The sequence below is a fragment of the Salvelinus namaycush genome, chromosome 9, assembly GCF_016432855.1.
Source record: "Salvelinus namaycush isolate Seneca chromosome 9, SaNama_1.0, whole genome shotgun sequence".
In the NCBI taxonomy this organism is placed as follows: domain Eukaryota; kingdom Metazoa; phylum Chordata; class Actinopteri; order Salmoniformes; family Salmonidae; genus Salvelinus; species Salvelinus namaycush.
This window is the reverse complement of record NC_052315.1, coordinates 35,018,246-35,039,913: the sequence shown is the minus strand read 5'-3', so window position 1 is coordinate 35,039,913 and position 21,668 is coordinate 35,018,246. Positions and strand designations below refer to the sequence as shown.

Here is a 21,668-nt window from a genome sequence, read left to right as displayed (position 1 = left end):
GGTATAATTTTACTTTCTGTTAACATTATTAACACACAACATTACAATTGTTACTGAGAGTTTGCCTGTATGCATATAAACTGCTAATAAAATGTTAGAACTACTTTGTTATGATGATTATATAATCCCGCTCCATCTCCCTTTCTCTATATCTCCCTATATTTCTCCTCATCCCCCGTCTGTATCCTTTTCTCCGTTACTCCTGATAGGTTGGGTTGAGTGGGGGGGGGGGGGGGGGGTTTGATCTCGTAAGTGTCCTCAGTCCTGTGGGAGGTGGTTGGCGGGGGCAGGTGAGGTGAGAGGGGCAGTATGGGTGAGGGGGGTGAGAGGGAGCTAGTGCATTAACCCAGTGCATTATTTGGCCGTTCCACTCTTCTAGCTCCATTAGGGCTGGCTTCAACACTATTAAAGGGGTCAGTGGTGTGTGTGTGTGTGTGTGTGTGTGTGTGTGTGTGTGTGTGTGTGTGTGTGTGTGTGTGTGTGTGTGTGTGTGTGTGTGTGTGTGTGTGTGTGTGTGTGTGTGTGTGTGTGTGTGTGTGGAAGGGGACAGTAGAGTGGTCTAGTGTCTTATTGAACAGGAAGGGGCTCGGTCCCCTCATACCTCTTAATTTGATTGGATTGGATGGCCAAGTTTAGAATGATATTACAGCCGCCACCCTCTTTCCTCTCGCTTTCCTCTCTCCCTCTGTCTCTTAAATTTCTATGCATCTCTCAATACACTTGGGAGGAGGTGTGTGGTACCTGTGTCATTTGTCTCAGGTGTGTGGTACCTGTGTCATTTGTCTCAGGTGTGTGGTACCTGTATCATTTGTCTCAGGTGTGTGGTACCTGTGTCATTTGTCTCAGGTGTGTGGTACCTGTGTCATTTGTCTCAGGTGTGTGGTACCTGTGTCATTTGTCTCAGGTGTGTGGTACCTGTCTGACTTTACTTTCCTTCTCTACTCATCTGTGTAATGCAGGAGGGTGTGTGGTTATATTTTATAAGAGAGAAAGGATCCCGTCATCCTCTTGTTATATTTTAGTGTATTTCCCCCATCCCCTTTCTTGCTCTTTCCTCCCCGATCTCCCTCTTTCTGTATCTCTCTAGCTCTTTTCTTTCTCACTCCTCCCCGTCTCCCAACTCTCTCTCTCTCTCTCTCTCTCTCTCTCTCTCTCTCTCTCTCTCTCTCTCTCTCTCTCTCTCTCTCTCTCTCTCTCTCTCTCTCTCTCTCTCTCTCTCTCTCTCTCTCTCTCTCTCTCTCTCTCTCTCTCTCTCTCTGTCTGTGGTGAAAGTCAGAAAGGTCACAGTGATGTTACAGACAGCTGTTCTCTGGGGGTGATGGGTGGGGCGGTGTGGGGGCAGGGGGAGGGAGTGGGATCTGAAGCTTGTGTTGTCATCATGGTGACCTTGTGCTTTGAGTCCCCACCATGTGGCTGTTTTTGCCGACAGACAGACAGATGACAGAAAGACCCCAGACCATCTTGCTCAGTCTGCTCCCAAATCCACCCAAAACCTGAGTGGAAGGTGATGCATTGACTTTATGATTCTGTTTTTAGTATTCAGCCAGTCAATGGAATAATACTTTCAAAGTCTGAGAATTTAACCAGAATTTGTATTTCACCAAAGTCAGAGTTAGTATCTGACAGAAGTCCAAGGTGGTATGTAGCCAGTAGCCATGTCACCAGTCCACTAGCGTCCCCTGGTGTAGCCTAGTCAGCGTTAGTGTTACCAGAGCAGCTTCACTGTCTCTCACTTCCTCAACGCCCTTCAGGAGACCACGACTTGTCAGCCTCCTCGTTAAACCCCTGAACAATTGCGTCCGCATGTTCTCTCTTGCTCTTTCTGCCTCTCTCCTTTTCCCCCTTTTCTCCTTCTGAAACCTGGCCATCTGTCTAATTGTTCACCTCCATCGCTTTAATGCTTTTTACATGCTTTTCCCCCTCTTTCCAGGCAATAAAGTTTATTTTCTTCGCAAGACTTCAATCTGTATAGGGAGGGTAGGCAGGCTGGTGGAGGGAGGGAGGGTTAGGAGGCAGGCTGCTCACCTCCCTCTGCTAGATTTGCTCCAGTACCCCCCTTCCCCCATACCCCCTCCATTCCTCCATCTCTCTCTCTCTCTGAGGATCTTCAGACATCTTCTCTGTCACTGAGAAACAGGAGTAGATGCATTTGTCATATTTTATTCATATTGAGCATTTTAATACATGTTCCAAATTGTTTTAACAGCAATCCCGGCCGAAACCCCTATAGATCAAGTAGAAATGAGTGGTCAGGAAAAACTCCCTAGGCAGGAGCAAACCTGTCTGGAGGAAACCAGTCTCTAGTAAGGGAAGTGAGGGAGGTTTAGACCGTGTGTTTGTTGTGTGCCACTTTTACAGGGTCATTAAAGGAGCTGATCATACTCTCTCACCTGTGATTAATGCTGTGTGTAGATCATACGAAACATCCCCGATCTCCCTATAATCAGACATGTATAATGGCCATCATCACCTCCTTAACTCTGTGTAATAGCAGCCCTGGAATGGTATATCATAGCATCAAGAGCACCATTCAGATTAGATCATTCTACGCTGGCCTGGTTTTACCCTTGAGTCGCAGAATTGAATATTTGTGTGTGTGTATTACGTGTGTGAATGTGTAAATTCTTATAGGGGCAGTAAATGCAATTGTAAAACTCCTGAAAAATGTACCTTAAATACGAAGGAGCTGTTAACCCTTGGCGTGTTTGGCTTGGCTGGTGGGTATTGTTCCATGTGTGTCCTTGCTGTGGTGTCCTGTACAGTTACTCTCTACAGAGACAGCTGCATGAAGGAAAGACGCTCCCTCATGACGTTCCTGGGATAGAGATGAGATGTGGGAAAAGGCTGACGGGGGAGTCGGAAGCGGAGAGCGGAACATTGAACGCTTTTTCCTGGGGTAATGTGAGCTGACAGTGCTCTCCAGGGACAAACAGCGGGGGAAGTGTGTGTGTGCGCGTGCATCAGGAATAGCTGATATTCCCAATCCCAGACGGTGGAATCCCAGGAGTGGTGTTTTTCTCTGGCTTGAGGGATGAGTCTAACGGACCATTGGTCTGAGAGGAACACACGCTTCCCTGGTTCACGCTACACTCACACACAATCACACACCTCACACACCTGCACATGCTGCAGGTCCCGTGTGTGTACTTGTATGTAGGCTTGGGTGACATACCATATATACAGTATACCGTGATATTTTAAAATACAGACGGTAAGATTATACCAAAAAAAGAACAATTGGGTTGGGGACCCCCCGGCTCGTTTGGGCAGCGGGGGGGGGGGGGGGGGGGGGGGTGATACACCACTGCTTATAACTAACTATAAGTTAACTATCTAAGACAGACCTTTTGGGGGGCATGTGCTCAAACCCAAAAAATTGCACCCCACCAAGAAATTGAGCATTTATTAAAAGAAGAGGGTAAGCAGCAGTCTTGTGAGTATAGTATATTGCAAAACTATTTTCATCTGGAATAAATGCTGCACTTAGTAACAATGACCACACAAATCCTGTCAAAATATAAGATTGTCAGAAATACTGTCGCCTGCCATTACTATAACCCAACTCCATGCATCGCCACTAACATGTACCCTAGTGGTTTTCAAACTTTTTAGCTGGCTACCCCCAAAAAGGAGTTGTACAAAACTTGCGACCCACGCAAATGTATTGTCGCCTGTCATTACAGCCATAAATGTTGATGAATTTTCAAAAAGCAAGATAGGCTACAGAAATAAACTGCATTTTACACCTGCATTTGGAGCAAAATGAATTCATGTTAGCATTCAACATCAACTAGCGATATATCATGTCACTTCTCTGGAGTCCAGAGCGAGCTAAATCATACAGTCTATTTGTAGCAGAGGTTGCAGGATCGGAGGGCTGCCTGCTTGCAGAGTGCCTGTTGCCAGCCGTTGTAGCCTTGTTCTTCCTTACCAATATTGTGATACATTCAGAATATGTCACTTCATCCTATAGTGTTGAAGGCAGTGCCATCAGCTGCTTTTCTTTAGACATATAGCCAGTAGCCACCCAAACTAGGTCTATCTGAAATAGGAAAATGATCAATCAAATTGCCAGGTACCCTGTTGTTGTTCTGGGAAAGATGCCTCCATAGTAGATTTCTAAACTGTGTTTTATATGGATCATATAAATGTAGGACTGCTCTGTTTTCGTCAGGCAAAGCTGGAGGAAGTGAAACAAGTTCTGTCTGGTCACTCATCTGGATATGTGCGCCAACGCTGATGACTGGTCATTGGTCAACAGTCAAGACACGCAACTTTTTGGTTCTGAAGCGTAGATGAGAATTCAACGACAACTTGCGGGCAGTGGGTTCAGAACAACAACCAGAAAAAAAAATGTATGCAAAAAAAATCTACCACCACCGAAAAGGCCACTTTGAAGACTGGAAGGGGAAAGGGGCATGTGCTCTGCACAGGTGTAGCCCTATCTGTGCACGTTGTGCCAAATTAATTATCTCCAGCTCACGGAACCAGCTATGCATTTGGTTTGCTAACTTGCTAGCTAAGTGGCTAACTTGCAAGATCAAGCTTCTTGGTTACAGCAGAGACAATCAATCCCTCCTGGATCGTTTTGAAAGATATATAACGACCCTTGTGTGCACTGTCTGTAATAACGTATACCCCGGTATGGTACCAGAACGGTATGAAGGTATGGAAATCTGAATAACCCTACTTGTATGTTATATGGAGAGCAGAGGTCCTGAGTTAAAACACTGAGAACAAACGCGTGACTGCTGTGAGGGGACAGGGCTGAGGACTGGGTTCTATACCTGGTCATGATAATACATCTCTGACAGGATCAGCTGTGTATGTAGACTGAATCCAGTCTGATAGAGTAGATGATGAGTAGTCTGTATTCAGTGTGTAAATGCAGCTATGTATTCAGCTCTACAGTAATGTATCTTTCACCGCTTAATCTCCTCTCCACTCTCCTCCTCTCCTGTCTACCGGCATATGGTGTGTGATGAACTACACATGCACGCACACTCTGGCAGCAGACAGACAGAACCGGCAGTACCATGTGAACCCGAGACGACATCCTGAGACATAATAGTGTCTGTCTGCTGTAGTTGGGCTGTGCTCATGATGTCTCATCAGATCTGCAGACATCTGCACACTGTCTGGTCTACCTCAACATCAGCTGATGTCAATCTAAAAGTCTGCTTCTGATTTATGGGAGTCAGCCCAGGAGCTAGTGTGTGTGTATGTGTGTGACGGATTCTCAATATGCCGTGGAGTCATGATGAGGATGGCCATGATGATGTGTTGTGTTTGTTCTCTTTGCAGCACAAGGCCAGGGTGGAGGCCATGAGGTTGGACCTGGCCTCTCTCCGCAGTGTCAGAGTTCGCTGACTCATTCAAGGCCAAGAAACTGTACACAATTCTCCACCCCCTCTCACTGTAAACCTGTCTGTCCCATTCTCCTACTCTGTGGTTGTTTTTGTTTATTCCAATACAAATCAGTTATACTGTAGCAATATCATCGCCCCAGGGGTCTTCAAAAACAGAAAGCAGCCTGATCGTCTGGTTTGGACCGCTAAGAAAATAAATCCATACTTAGGTTTTGATTAAATAAGATCATTAGTGTTTTTTTCAGAGCAGTTAACTCCCTCATGCTTGATATAGTATAGTACATGCCCAGATGAGTTAGACATAATGAAGTCTGTCATTTGATGAGGTCTGTGCATATCAGTCATTATTCTCCTACCTTTAGGGGTTTATCTCCCCCGATGTTGCTGTCGTTACACACACGCACACACACAGTCTCCGTTGCCCTAATAACACTTTAATTTGGCTTATTCCCTCTGCTCTCAGTGCTCTGATACACTCTGTCTGTCTGTCTGTCTGTCTGTCTGTCTGTCTGTCTGTCTGTCTGTCTGTCTGTCTGTCTGTCTGTCTGTCTGTCTGTCTGTCTGTCTGTCTGTCTGTCTGTCTGTCTGTCTGTCTGTCTGTCTGTCTGTCTGTCTGTCTGTGTCAGAGGAGATTAGAAAAGGATAAGTGAAAACGGAGGATGTGTAACCTGAGCTACCCACAATGCAAGGCTATTTGAGACCGAGCCACAGTTGGTATTAGTTTGAGTCACCTACTCTCACACACTGTCACACCGACAGTCACACAGGACATCCTGACCATGGGCCTCTGTCGGACACCATATGGGCACGTACGTCCATGCGATGTGTGTGGATGACATTGCTCCACAAGAGACTTTGTAACACTTATTCTGTGGTGGTCAGCGTTCAGGGCGTGTGTGTCGTCACTCTGTTGCAGTCTTGGGGTCACGTTCTGTTCTTGCAGCCATGCTCATATTCTGTGTGTGTGTCTGTGTGTGTTTACGTTTGTGCACAGGGTGTATTGCTGGTCCTAGGGGAGTTTTAGGGCTGTCATTGCCCCTGGCTGCCCTGGGGCAGGGTATGGCCATCCAGGCCATGTGACTTGGGCTGCAGCCAAACCCTTCCACAGCCTCCCCTTACCCCCTTATCCCCTGCCCACCTCCAGTCTCCTCAGACGCCCTCCTTATACTCCATCCCCAGCAACTCCTCCAACCCACCAAGCCGGTGTCTCCTTTTCCACACACCACATGCCCCCCCCTCCACTTAACCCTTGCCAAAGCACCCCCCTGCTTCCCCAGCTCTCCTGCACCCACAGCCTCTCCTGAAGTGAAGGAATGGGGACCAGACCAGTAGTAGTAGTGAGTGACCTGTCCTTTGCTCTGTGATCAGAGTGTGATGGTGCTTAATGGTAGAGGCAGATTAACCCATAAGTCAGGAGATGTCTGGGACCAGTGATCCATACTGAGAGAGAACCCGTCCCTTTCTCTTCCCTTTTCTCTTTCTTTCTCCTTCTCTTCATACCTCACTCTATTTCCCTCTATGTAGCCCTTTTCTCCATCTCTTTTCTCTCTATATCTTTCTCTCTCCCTCTCCCCATCTCTATGTCTTACAATCTCTCCCTCCCTGTACTCCTTCTTTCTCCCCTCCTCTCGTCCTTTCTCTTTGTACTCCCCCCTCTCTCCCTCAATCCTCCTCTTTTTCTTACCTCTCTCCCTCCGTGTTTTTGGCCAGGCTGTATTTCTTCATTAGGGGTGGTGGTGGGGGTAGTGGGGGAGTCCCTTTGGGACGTCAGAGTACATTAATTCTCATCAGAACAGGAGAGCAGAGGGGAGCGGAGTGAAGCAAATTGGAGGGTAGAGGAGAGAGAAGAGGAGAGGCTGTGAATGGCACAATGCAGCTTTCTGAATGTACCAACTCTATAACAGAATGCATGTCTTCAGGCACAAAACATATACAGTGGCTTGCGAAAGTATTCACCCCCTTGGCATTTTTCAAATGTTGTTGCATTACAACCTGGAATTTAAATAGATTTTTTGGGGGGAGTGTTATGTCATTAGATTTATACAACATGCCCACCATTTTGAAGATGCAACATATTTTTTCTTGTGAAACAAACAAGAAATAAGACAAAAAAAACTGTAAACTTGAGTGTGCATAACTATTCACCCCCCTAAAGTCAATACTTTGTAGAGCCACCTTTTGCAGCAATTACGGCTGCAAGTCTCTTGGGGTATGTCTCTATAAGCTTGCCACATCTAGCCACTGGGATTTTTGCCCATTCTTCAAGACAAAACCTTTCCAGCTCCTTCAAGTTGAATGTGTTCCACTGGTGTACAGCAATCTTTAAGTCATACCACAGATTCTCAAATGGATTGAGGTCTGGGCTTTGACCAGGCCATTCCAAGACATTTAAATGTTTCCCCTTAAACCTCTCGAGTGTTGCTTTAGCAGTATGCTTAGGGTCATTGTCCTGCTGGAAGGTGAACCTCTGTCCCAATCTCAAATCTCTGGAAGACTGAAACAGGTTTCCCTCAAGAATTTCCCTGTATTTAGCCCCATCCATCATTCCTTCAATTCTGACCAGTTTCCCAGTCCCTGCTGGTGAAAAACATCCCAACAACATGATGCTGCCACCAACATGCTTCACTGTGGGCATGGTGTTCTCGGGGTGATGAGAGGTGTTGTGTTTGCGCCAGACATAGCGTTTTCCTTGATGGCCAAAAAGCTCAATTTTAGTCTCATCTGACCAGTGTACCTTCTTCCATATGTTTGGGGAGTCTCCCACATGCCTTTTGGCAAACACCAAAAGTGTTTGCTTATTTCTTTCTTTAAGCAATGGCTTTTTTTCTGGCCACTCTTCCGTAAAACCCAGCTCTGTGGAGTGTACGGCTTAAAGTGGTCCTATGGACAGATACTCCAATCTCCGCTGTGGAGCTTTGCAGCTCCTTCAGGGTTATCTTTGGTCTCTTTGTTGCATCTCTGATTAATGCCCTCTTTGCCTGGTCCGTGAGTTTTGGTGGGCGGCCATCTCTTGGCAGGTTTGTTCTGGTGCCATATTCTTTCAATTTTTTAAATAATGGATTTAATGGTGCTCCGTGGGATGTTCAAAGTTTCCGATATTTTTTTATAACCCAACCCTGATCTGTACTTCTCCACAACTTTGTCCCTGACCTGTTTGGAGAGCTCCTTGGCCTTCATACTGCTGCTTGCTTGGTAGTGCCCCTTCTTAAGTGGTGTTGCAGACTCTGGGGCCTTTCAGAACAGGTGTATATATATACTGAGATCATGTGACAGATCATGTGACACTTAGATTGCACACAGGTGGACTTTGTTTAACTAATTATGTGACTTCTGAAAGTATTTGGTTGCACCAGATCTTATTTAGGGGCTTCATAGCAAAGGGGTGAATACATATGCAGGCAACACTTTTCCATTAAATATTTTATATATTTTATATATTGATACGCCATCCCGTCTGGATTGGCCTTAGTGGGACTATCATTTGTTTTTCCAACAAGACAATGACCCAACACACCTCCAGGCTGTGTAAGGGCTATTTTACCAAGGAGGAGAGTGATGGAGTGCTGCATCAGATGACCTGGCCTCCACAATCCCCCGACCTCCACCAAATTGAGATGGTTTGGGATGAGTCGGACCGCAGAGTGAAGGAAAAGCAGCCAACAAGTGCTCAGCATATGTGGGAACTCCTTCAAGACTGTTGAAAAAACATTCCAGGTGAAGCTGGTTGAGAGAATGCCAAGAGTGTGCAACGCTGTCATCAAGGCAAAGGGTGGCTGTTTGAAGAATCTCAAATATAAAATATATTTTGATTTGTTAAACACTTTTTTGGTTAGTACTTGATTCCATGTGTGTTATTTCATAGTTTTGATGTCTTCACTATTATTCTACAATGTAGAAAATTGTAAAAAAATAAAGAAAAACCCTTGAATGAGGAGGTGTTCTAAAATATTTGACTGGTAGTGTACAGCACATTCAGGCTTTTTCGAATTGAAGGATAATTAACACAGATAGACGAAAGTTACATTATTTCGTTTTTTTCCTTTTTTATTGGTACATTTTTTGGGGATGCCTTGTTGCCCTTTGTATCCATGAGTACATGCCACTGACAAACACACATATGCACACACACACAATACACTCTAGTGTTGCATGGTACACCAAAACGTCTGTACTTTTTTGATACTAGAACATGAAAAACGGTTCGGTACTAGGATTTTTGTTACTTTCTGAATTATTTGTCTCACGGATCAAGTCTGTCTATCATCGCATCTGATGTCCCCTGTGCCGGCTCAACTTAGCCTTAGCCTTGGCAGCATCATGTTAGCTCCCCACTCATGCTGTCCCAAATGGAAGGGATTGTTTGTCATCTGTAGCCCCATGAAATCAGCCACAATTAGCTCAATAACTCAGTGCATTCACACACTCCTATTGAATATACCTTCACCTGTATATAGTGAGTAGGCCTAGGCTCCATCTTGATTTACCATGTTTATCAATAGATTTACCATTCAAATAAATGATTAACATTATATTGTTATGTAGTTAGATTGGTATAAACAAAGTCAAAGTGATTCTATGATTTATTTAATTGATTCATTAAGTTGAACATGGCTGTTTCTGAAAAATATTGATGTAAAAAAATCCAATGAGTTAAAGTTCAAGTAACATTCTGAGACTTCGGTTAATACTGTAAAACCTAAATTAATAGCCCGGGCGTTTATTTGCTTAAATCACTGAACACAACAGGGGCTTATTAGAAACAGGCTTCTATTTCAGCCAGGGGTCTATTTCCTTAATGCACATAGCTTTTGCTCATTTGCATGTTTAATTGTTTAATTCCAGCATTCACTTACAGCATTTTAATCAATTTCTTAATTTCATGCACTAATGTGTTATCATATACACCTTGTGTCACCTTTATTTTGTCTTAGTATGCCGAAAAAAATAAAAAAATAAAATAATCCTTGACAATAAATATTCTATGCTGTCTGTGTATTTTCTGTAACCTTACTTTCGCCAGTAGAGGGTGATCTGCCATTTCTAGGGTTCTGTACTCCCAAAGTTGTTGACTATTTTTTGTGCTTGCCTGTTAGCTAGCAGTTCTCAGTTGTTAGCAGCCAATGGCTAGCAGTTTCTTACTGGCGATAAAAATGTATGATTAGCATAAGTTTTTTGAGTCATTACTGAATTATTTAATGTAACAAATCAAACATTAAACCTCGTAAACAGTTCATGGTAATTAATGGTAACCTCATAAACAATTCATTTAGACCCAGTGTTTATTTGAAACAGGCGTTTATTTCCTGAAATAAGTGCCAGTGCCCAGCTATTAAAAGGGACAGGCGGCTATTTGAGACTGCGTTTAATTGAAGTTTTACTGTATGACTTTTTTGCCGTGGTATCATTTTGGTATAATTTTTGTATTGAGAATTGTGATGGTATCGAGAATCGGGATACTAAACCTAGTATCTGTATCAAAGTCAAAATTCTGGTGTCGTGACCACTTATACACACATTTCAACCGGTTTGTTCCAGTTCCTGTACCAGATCCTGTCCCGGTATTGCCAATAAAGACCTAATGACCATTGGACAGAGCCTAGCTGCACCCACAGCCAATCACCTCCTTCAGGCAGGTTATCTTAGAGGTCAGAGGTCAGGCCAGAGGGGGCTAGTTACAATAAACAATTCACTCATCTCTCCCTCTTTGGTACTTAACACCGCCACTTGAGGGGGTGATAGCATTTAGGGCCAGCAGTAGGCCCATTAAAGACCTTCATTAGGGCTGTGGTTATGAAGATGAGACCCTGGGCTAGGAACTGCTCTTCTGAGGATGAGGGGCCCTGACCACTGAGAGATACACAATAAGGACCAGTGGCTATAAAGTGAGAGGCACTGGAAGGGTTTGGCTCCAGCCCAAGTCACATGTTCTGGATACCTGACGAGACTATGTCAGAGAGTGGATAAATCACCTCTACCCTTTGTTCTATTGGCGAACATGGAGAATCACTGGAGAATAAACTGTATGAGCTCGATTCGATACTATCCTGTCAATGTGATCTGAAGAACTGTAATATCCTATGTTTCTCTGAGTCGTGCTGAACAAGGACATGATAAATATAAATCTAGCTGGATTTTCTATACATCGGCAGGACAGAATGGCTGCATCGGGCAAACTCTGGGGGGGTATGTCTCTTTGTTAACAACAACTGGTGCGTCTCAAGATTATTCTTGCCTGAGTTAGAATACCTCATGATAAGTTGTAGACCACACTATTTACCAAGAGTTTTCATCTATATTTTTCGTAGCTCTATATTTACACCACAAACCAATGTTGGCACTAAGTCCGCACTCAAAGAGCTGTATATTGCCATAAGCAAACAAGAAAATGCTCACCCAGAAGCAGTGTGGTGGCTGGTGACTTCACTGCCCCCCCCAAAAAGCATTCTGGGGCTACCTCTCGTGCACGTTTTCCTCGAGCCAACTCCTCGTAGCATTGCCGCTCCGCTTTATCTGCTTCCAGCTCCTCTTTAGGACGGCGATACTCTACCGGCTGTGCCCAGGGTCTCTTGCCGTCCAAGATTTCCTCCCAAGGCTTCGTGCCATGGATCACCACTGGAGGCTTCTTGCCATGGATCATCACTGGAGGCTTCGTGCCATGGATCATCACTGGAGGCTTCTTGCCATGGATCATTACTGGAGGCTTAGTGCCATGGATCATCACTGGAGGCTTCTTGCCATGGATCATCACTGGAGGCTTCTTGCCATGGATCATCACTGGAAGCTTCGTGCCATGGATCACCACAGGAGTGGAGAGACACACAGGAGGCCTGGCTCTGGGAGAAGGCACAGGACTCACCAGGCTGGGGAGACATGCAGGAGGCCTCTTCCTTGGCCGAGGCACCGGATACACTGGGCCATGGAGGCGCACTGGCGGTCTCGAGCGCAGAGCTAGCACAACTCGTCCTGGCTGGATCCCCCCTGTAGCCCGGCAAGTGCGGGGAGCTGGAACAAGCCGCACAGGGCTGTGCTGGCGAACCGGGGACACCGTGCGTAGGGCTGGCGCAGGATAACCCGGGCTGAGGAGACGCACTGGAGGCCTGGAGAGCAGGGCTGGCACACTCCGTCCTGGCTCGATGCCCACTCTAGCCCGGCCGATGCGAGGAGCTGGGATATAGCGCACCGTGCGCATCACCCCATAGCACGGGGCCTGACCAGTCACATGCTCGCCACGGTAAGCACGGGGAGTTGGCTCAGGTCTCCTACCTGACTCCGCAAATCTCCTCGTGTGCCCCCCCCAAACAAATTCTGGGGCTGCCTCTCGTGCACGTTTTCCTCGAGCCAACTCCTCGTAATGTCGCCGCTCCGCTTTATCTGCTTCCAGCTCCTCTTTAGGACGGCGATACTCTACCGGCTGTGCCCAGGGTCCCTTGCCGTCCAAGATTTCCTCCCATGTCCAGGAGTCCATTCCACCACGCTGCTTGGTCCTTTGGTGGTGGGTAGTTCTGTAATGATCGTCCTGGAATGAAGGTGACCAAAACGCAGCGTCGTAAGTGTTCATTATATAATTTAATAAATAACCTGAACACTGAAACAACAAAAACAACAAAGAGAGTGAACAAAACGAAACAGTTCTGTCTGGTGCAACAACACAAAACAGAAAACTACCCACAACTACCCACAACAAACAGGTGGAAAAAGGCTACCTAAGTATGGTTCTCAATCAGAGACAACGATAGACAGCTGCCTCTGATTGAGAACCACACCCGGCCAAACACACAGAAAAGAAAACATAGAACACCAGACATAGAATGCCCACCCCAACTCACGCCCTGACCAAACCAAAATAGAGACATAAAAAGGATCTCTAAGGTCAGGGCGTGACACTCTTGGTAAAAATGGTCGTTCTGTCATGCTGACAAGCTCTCTGACCTCACTCGGGGCGTGGCTAGTTACTGTGCAAAGGATTTCAAAAACGATTATCTCATTAGAAAACTAAAATCACATTCATATCTTAAAATACTTTCATCATTTTTCACAATGTATTCACATCATATTGGATGAAAACTTGACAGATTAAGGGGTATCTTTTCCAAGTTACATTCATTTTCTACTTCTCCCCGCTGACAATTTCCCAAATCCCCTATGTTAGAATTATTGTTCCGTTATCCACTTTTGGACGTTAGCGTTTTGGGCGGGCAAAAGTGTCTGAACAAAGATATTCCTTTGGTTGCTACTAAAGAGCAGAGAGCGAGTTCTCTCCTGCTTAAATTTACGACAGAGTGTGTACAGTCGACCATCCAGTAGCTCCCTCTCTCTCCCATCCGATTTGCATACCGCCCTAACAGATCCACAGATGACGCAATCTCTATTGTACTCCTTTCTCCCCTCTGTCAGAGAGAGAGAGAGGCCTGCTTACTGTCACCCACCCATCTGATCTGACCCAGTCTGATCCCCACAGGACAGTCATGACACTGTCTAAATGATTATCGCCCCGTAGAACTTACATCTGTAGCCATGAAATCCTTTGAAAGGCTGGTCATGGCTCACAACAACACCATCATCCCAGACACGCTGGATCCACTCAGATTTGCATAGCGCCATAACAGATCCACAGATGACGCAATCTCCGTTGTACTCCACACTGCCCTTTCCCACCTGGACAAAAGGAACACCTACGTGAGAATGCTGTTCTAATGTAAGCATTTCACGATATGGTCTACACTTGTTGTATTCGGCGCATGTGACGAATAAAGTTTGATTTGTTCATTGACTACAGCTCAGCGTTCAACACCATTGTGCCCTCCAAGCTCATCACTAAGCTAAGGACCCTGGGATTAAACACCTCCATCTGCAACTGAATCCTGGACTCCCTGAATGGCTGCCCCCAGGTGGTGAGGGTAGGCAACAAATCATTCGCCATATTGACCCTCAACACGGGGGCCCCTCAGTGGTACCTGCTTAGTCCCCTCATATGCTCCCTGTTTACCCACGACTGCGTGAGTGCGCACGACTCACCATCATTAAGTTTGCAGACGACAACACCTCTTCCCCCTCAGGAGGCTGAAAAGATTCAGCATGGGCCCTCAGATCCTCAAAAAGTTCTACAGCTGCACCATTGAGAGAATCTTGACTGGCTGCATTACTGCTTGGTATGGCAACTGTTTGGCATCTGACCGCAAGGCAGATGCCAAATGGCCCAGGCAGATGCGTATGGCCCAGTACATCACTGGGTCCGAGCTCTCTGCCATCCAGGACCTCTATACCAGGTGGTGTCAGAGGAATGCCCTAAACATTGTCAAAGACTCCAGACACCCAAGTCATAGACTGTTCTCTCTGCAACAGCACGGCAAGCGGAACCGATGCACCAAGTATGGAACCAACAGGAGCCTGAACGTCATCTACCCCCAAGCTATAAGACTTCAAAATAGTTAACCAATAGCTACCCGGAATATCTGCAATAACCTTTTTTGTACTAATATCTCTTTTGACTCATCACATGTGCAGCTGTTACTGTTTATTATCTATCCCGTTGCCTAGTCACTTTATCCCTACCTATATGTACAGTACCAGTCAAAAGTTTGGACACACTTACTCATTCAAGAGCTTTTCTTTATTTTTACTATTTCCTACATTGTAAAATAATAGGGAAGACATCAAAACTATGAAATAACACATATGGAATCATGTAGTAACCAAAAAAGTGTTAAACAAATCAAAATATATTTTAGATTTTTGATTCTTCAAAGTATCCACCCTTTGACTTGATGACAGCTTTGCACACTCTTGGCATTCTCTCAACCAGCTTAAACTGGAATGCTTTTCCAACAGTCTTGAAGGAGTTCCCACATATGTTGAGCACTTGTTGGCTGCTTTTCCTTCACTCGGTGGTCCAACTCATCCCAAACCATCTCAATTTGGTTGAGTTTGGGGGATTGTGGAGGCCAGGTCATCTGATGCAGCATTCCATCACTCTCCTTCTTAGTCAAATAGCCCCTAGACAGCCTGGAGGTGTGTTGGTTCATTTTCCTGTTGAAAAACGGGAAAATGGTGGGATGGCGTATTGCTGCAGAATGCTGTGGTAGCCATGCTAGTTAAGTGTGCCTTGAATTCTAAATAAATCACAGACAGTATCACCAGCAAAGCACCCCCACACCATCACACCTCCTCCTCCATGCTTCACGGTGGGAACCACACTTGCGGAGATCATCCGTTCACCTACTCTGCGTCTCACAAAGACACGGCGGTTGGAACCAAAAACCTCAAATTTGGCCAAATTTCCACCAGTCTAATGTCTGTTGCTCGTGTTTCTTGGCTCAAGCAAGTCTCTTCTTCTTATTGGTGTCCTTTAGTAGTGGTTTCATTGCAGCAATTTGACCATTAAGGCCTGATTCACGCAGTCTCCTCTGGATAGTTGATGTTGAGATGTCTGTTACTTGAACTCTGAAGTATTTATTTGGGCTGCAATCTGAACTTATCCTCTGCAGCAGAGGTAACTCTGGTCAACCTTTCCTGTGGCGGTCCTCATGAGAGCCAGTTTCATCATAGTGCTTCATGGTTTTTGCGACTGCACTTGAAGAAACTTTCAAAGTTCTTGAAATTTTCCGGATTGACTGACTGTCATGTCTTAAAGTAATGATGGACTGTAATTTATCTTTGCTTATTTGAGCTGTTTTTGCCATAATATGGACTTTTACCAAAGAGGGTTGTCTTCTGTATACCACTCCTACCTTGTCACAACACAACTGATTGGCTGAAATGCATTAAAAAGGAAAGGAATTCCACAAATTAACTTTTAAGAAGGCACATCTGTTAATTAAATTGCATTCCAGGTGTCTACCTCTTGAAGCTGGTTGAGAGAATGCCAAGAGTGTGCAAAGCTGTCATCAAGGCAAAGGGTGGCTACTTTGAAGAATCTGAAATAAAAAAACATTTGGATTTGTTTAACAGTTTTTTGGTTACTTCATGATTCCATATTCTACAATGTAGATTCTACAATGTAGAAAATAGTAAAAATTAAGAAAAACCCTTGAATGAGTAGGTGTGTCCAAACTTTTGACTGGTACTGTACATAAGTACCTCAATTACCTCAATCATTATGTCAATCATAAATTACCTCAATCATAAATTCGGTATTGACTTGTACCTTGTGTATATAGCCAAGTTATCCTTACTCATTGAGTATTGTATTTGTATTTATTAAGGATCCCCATTAGCCACGGCAGCAGACACTCTTTCTGGTGCCCAGCAACATTAAGGCAGTTATGTACAATTAAAAATATTACATGACATTACATTTCATAACACATTTCACAACACATTAAGTGTGTATTAATTCCTTGTTATTTTGTTCTACTTATTCCTTGTTATTATCTTTTATATTTTTCGACAATTTTTCTTTTTTTTCTCTGCATTGTTGGGAATGCATTTCACTGTTAGTCTACACATGTTGTTTACGAAGCATGTGACAAATACAATTTGATTTGAACAGTTAAGACAGGAAAACTGTCTTTCCAAGGTGACTGTGGAGTTCCCAGGCTGCAGCAGCAGCAGTCAGAGCCAATGTTTCCTGGCTGTGGTGATACAGAGGAACAGAGGCCAGGGCTCTGAACTTCATGCTTTATTAAACAGAGAGGAACACTGCCTTCTTAGTTACCACCAACCTGTTCTCTGGCTCTGTTATAAAAGTTTGAATTTAAGGCTTGACTTCCAAGGCAGCGACGCGGGTTACATTTCAGGCAGTGGATTTGGAGTTTAATCTAAAGATGACTTCTTCATTTGTGTTTAAAAACTCTGGGTTCATAATTTTCTAAGGAAAGTACAGTATGTAGTATTTATGAAGTGTATGATTTGCATACGTAGGCATTCGGTAGTTAGTGTGGAGTGAGTGTGACTCTCAGTAATGAACCCTGTGTGCGTGCATGTATGTGTGCGTGTGTGTTTGGAGGCCTGAAGGTGAACGTTCACTCCAGTCCTATCTAACAGCGTTATGGGGAAGACTCATTAGAGCCAGGGATAACAATTCACACATTAATTTTCCAGCATCCAGTTTTTAATTAATCCAGCAGGCAGTCTTAAACACAGGGTACACAAACTGCCCTGGGCCTCATAATGAATTCTAATGGAAGAAATTAAAAATTGGTGGGGTGTGTTTGGATTGTTCGACTGTGTTACTGTGGTTTCGAGCTCGCTGGAGCGACGCTGTCACCGACAAGGATCTCTCACCGCTCAGGCCGACACGGCAATCTTCACTTGCTCACACAGCACACACACAAGAAGGGGAGGCCCGAAAGACACATTCCCAGATGCGATGTGTATGTGTATATGGTGAGTTTGATTGTATGGAAGTGTGTGAGTGTATGTGTGAGTATGTATTATAATTTTTCTCTCTCTCTGAGGTTGATATGATGACTATTCAAGGTGTTGGTTGTTTCTGTTGGCTGGTGTCGAAATGTATTCATTATCTATCAGTCAGACCATGGGCGAGTAAGAGAGGAAGCCCTCTATACCGTATCACTAATACTGTATAGAGGGTCACTAATACCCTGTCAGATCACTAATACCCTGTCTCTGTCTTGTCTCTGTCTTGGCCTACTGAGGCCGAGCAGCTGCACACAGAAATAGCACCCCTCTCTCCTTCCCTCCTTTCCTTCCCTCCTCTCTTTCCCTCTCTGCTCCTTTCCCTCTCCACCACTGTTCTCTTTTCCCTAGATCTCTGGTTACAGTATGGAGAATAGGCCCAGTGCCTATATCTTGTAATTCTGGCCCTCAATGTATCATTGTTCTGTATGTCCCTCTCCTCTCCCCGTAAGCCACTCCACATCCTGATATGTAACGCAGCAGTGTGTACCCAGCCCTGGCATCTGACGGAGGATGGCCTGGCAGATCTGCCACCAAGGTCACTTCCTGTTGGTGCAGTGTCTACAGGAAGTGCTGCGATGCTCTGCCCCAGCCCGTGTGGTGGTGGTGTCCTCTGAGTCACACAGGTCCGTATTCACGGACTAAAAAAATATTATTTATAACCAGGGGTTGGAACTGGTTCAGGGAACAGAACCAGGAACGACAGTCATATATACTGTTCCAGAACAGAACCGCTATTTTAAAAGCATAGGAACCGGTTAATAATGTTATTTTATGTTCTTCTATGTTTCAGTCCCACAAAAAACGCAACAAAGCACCTATGCAATGCACTCACTGTCACTCAGAAACTTATTCCAGTATCTGCCTGCCAGCTGAAAATCTCTGCCAATGTGTGCGGTGTGTCGGTTACCTGTGATTCAGGATTCAGGAATTAGGGACAGATTTTTAATTAGAGAAGAATGGATTAACCTTTTCAATGCTAGTTAAGGATACTGTAGTTATCAAGTTTCACGTTCGATTTATTAACTACAAAAAGGTAAGACGTGTTTTTATTTCTGGTGCCACTCTGCACACAAGGTTGTTAGCTAGCTAGCTAGCTCTGGTCCAACATTAAGCAAACTCTCAGACGTTCAAAGACATTCAAAGTTCCTCCATAAAAGCCGCACCTCCATAGGTATTCTGTGGGCCTAATTAGGATAATGCATGTCATAAAAAGATGCCCAGCGCATTAAGCCAAGCCTTCTCCTCCACCCTCTCTCGCTTTCTCCTCCCCTGCAAAATTTCAGTCACATCTCGCGCCCTACACTTGTCTGTCCATCGCGCATGTAAACAACTAGGCTATAGCTTGCCCGCTCCATAGCAAGCTGCTCTATCCGCACTGATTGGTAAAGTAATCGATATCAGAGGTTTAAAAAGGAACAGAAAGGAACGTTAAAAACTAGGCTGGGGCGATACTCCGGTATACGGTATAAACTGTATATTACAGATTCGTCCACAAAGACCAGGGAGGTTTTCCAATGTCTCACAAAGAAGGGCACCTATTGGAAGATGGGTAAAAAAATAAATTAAAAGGACATTGAATATCCCTTTGAGCTTCATCCCAGAGATGAAGAAAACCGCTCAGGGATTTCACCTTGAGGCAAATGGTGACTAAAACAGTTAAAATGTTTAATGGCTGGTATATGAGAAAATTAAGGGTTGATCAACAACATTGTAGTTACCCCACAATACTAACTTAAATGGCAGGGTGAAAAGAATGAAGCCTGTACAAAATGTATATAATATAATATTCCAAAACATGCATCCTGTTTGGAACAAGGCACTTAAGTAATACTGCAAAAAAATTGGCAAAGAAATTAACTTTTTTTCCTGAATACAAGGTGTTATGTTTGGGAAAATCCAATACAACACATTGCTGAGTACCACTCTTTATATTTTCAAGCATGGAGGTGGCCGCATCATGTTTTGGGTATGCTTGTTATCGGCAAGGACTAGGGAGTTCTTTTAGGATAAATCCAGTTATGGATATGCTGGTCATCGGCAAGGACTAGGGAGTTTTTTAGGATAAAAAGAAACGTCTATAAGCACTGGCAAAGTCCTAGAGAAAAACCTGTCTGCTTTCCAACAGCAGGACAATAACCTTAAAAAAAGGTAAAATCTACGCTGGAGTTGCTTACCAAGACCACATTGAATGTTCCTGAGTGGCCTAGTTTAAGTTTTGACTTACACTATCGGTCAAAAGTTTTAGAACACCTACTCATTCAAGGGTTTTTCTTTATTTTTAATATTTTCTACATTGTAGAATAATAGTCAAGACATCAAAGCTATGAAATAACACATGTAGTATCCAAAAAAGTGTTAAACAAATCAAAATATATTTGAAATTCTTCAAATAGCCACCCTTTGCCTTGATGACAGCTTTGCACACTCTTGGCATTCTCTCAGCCAGCTTCATTAGTTAGTCACCTGGAATGCATTTCAATTAACAGGTGTGCCTTCTTAAAAGTTAATTTGTGGAATGTCTTTCCTTCTTAATGTGTTTGAGCCAATCAGTTATGTTGTGACAAGGTAGGGTTGGTATACAGATGATAGCCCTATTTGGTAAAAGACCAAGTCCATACTATGGCAAAAACAGCTCAAATAAGCAAAGAGAAACAACAGTCCATCATTACTTTAAGACATGAAGGTCAGTCAATATGGAACATTTCAAGAACTTTTACATTTTCTTCAAGTGCAGTCACAAAAACCATCAAGCACTATGATGAAACTGGCTCTCATGAGGACCGCCACTGGAATGGAAGACCCAGAGTTACCTCTGCTGCAGAGATAAGTTCATTAGAGTTACCAGCCTCAGAAATTGCAGCCCAAATAAATGCTTCACAGTGTTCAAGTAACAGACACATCTCAACATCAACTGTTCAGAGGAGACTGCGTGAATCAGACCTTCATGGTCGAATTGCTGCAACGAAACCACTACTAAAGGACACCAATAGGAAGAAGATGCTTGGTTCAAGAAACACGATCAATGGACATTAGACCAAATTGGATATTTTTGGTTCCAACCGCCGAGTCTTTGAGAGACGCGGTGTGGGGGAAAGGATGATCTCTGCATGTGTATTTCCCACCATAAAGCATGGAAGAGGAGGTGTTATGGTGTGGGGGTGCTTTGCTGGTGACACTGTGTGTGATTATTTAGATTTCGAGGCACACTTAACCAGCATGGCTACCACAACATTCTGCAGCGATACGGAATCCCATCTGGTTTGAGCTTAGTGGGACTATCCTTTGTTTTTCAACAAGACAATGACCCAACACATCTCCAGGCTGGTTAAGGGCTATTTGACCAAGAAGGAGAGTGATGGAGTGCTGCATCAGATGACCTGGCTTCCACAATCCCCCTACCTTGTCCAAATTGAGATGGTTTGGGATGAGTCGGACCGCAGAGTGAAGGAAAAGCAGCTAACAAGTGCTCAGCATATGTGGGAACTCCTGTAAGACTGTTGGAAAAGCATTCCAGATGAAGCTGGTTGAGAGAATGCCAAGAGTGTGCAAAGCTGTCATCAAGGGAAAGGGTGGCTATTTGAAGAATCTCAAATATGAAATATATTTTGATTTGTTAAACACTTTTTTGGTTACTACATGATTCCATATGTGTTATTTCATAGTTTTGATGTCTTCACTATTTTTCAACAATGTATAAAATAGTAAAAATAAAGAAAAACCCTTGAATGAGTAGGTGTTCAAAAAATTGACCTGTAGTGTAAATCAGCTTAAAAATGTATGGGAAGACTTGAAAATGGCTGTCTAATAAACAGTCAACTTGACAGCTTTTAAGAATTCTAAAAGGAATAATAGGCAAATATTGTACAATCCAGGTGTGGAAAGCTCTTAGAGAATACATTTGAAAACATTTCTAAAAACATATTTTCCCATTATTATTAT

General features: G+C 44.1%; 1 pseudogene; it reads left to right on the top strand.

Annotated features, from left to right (window-relative positions):
- Window positions 1-21,668, top strand: part of LOC120053260 — a 271,421-nt pseudogene that overhangs the window by 50,064 nt on the left and 199,689 nt on the right.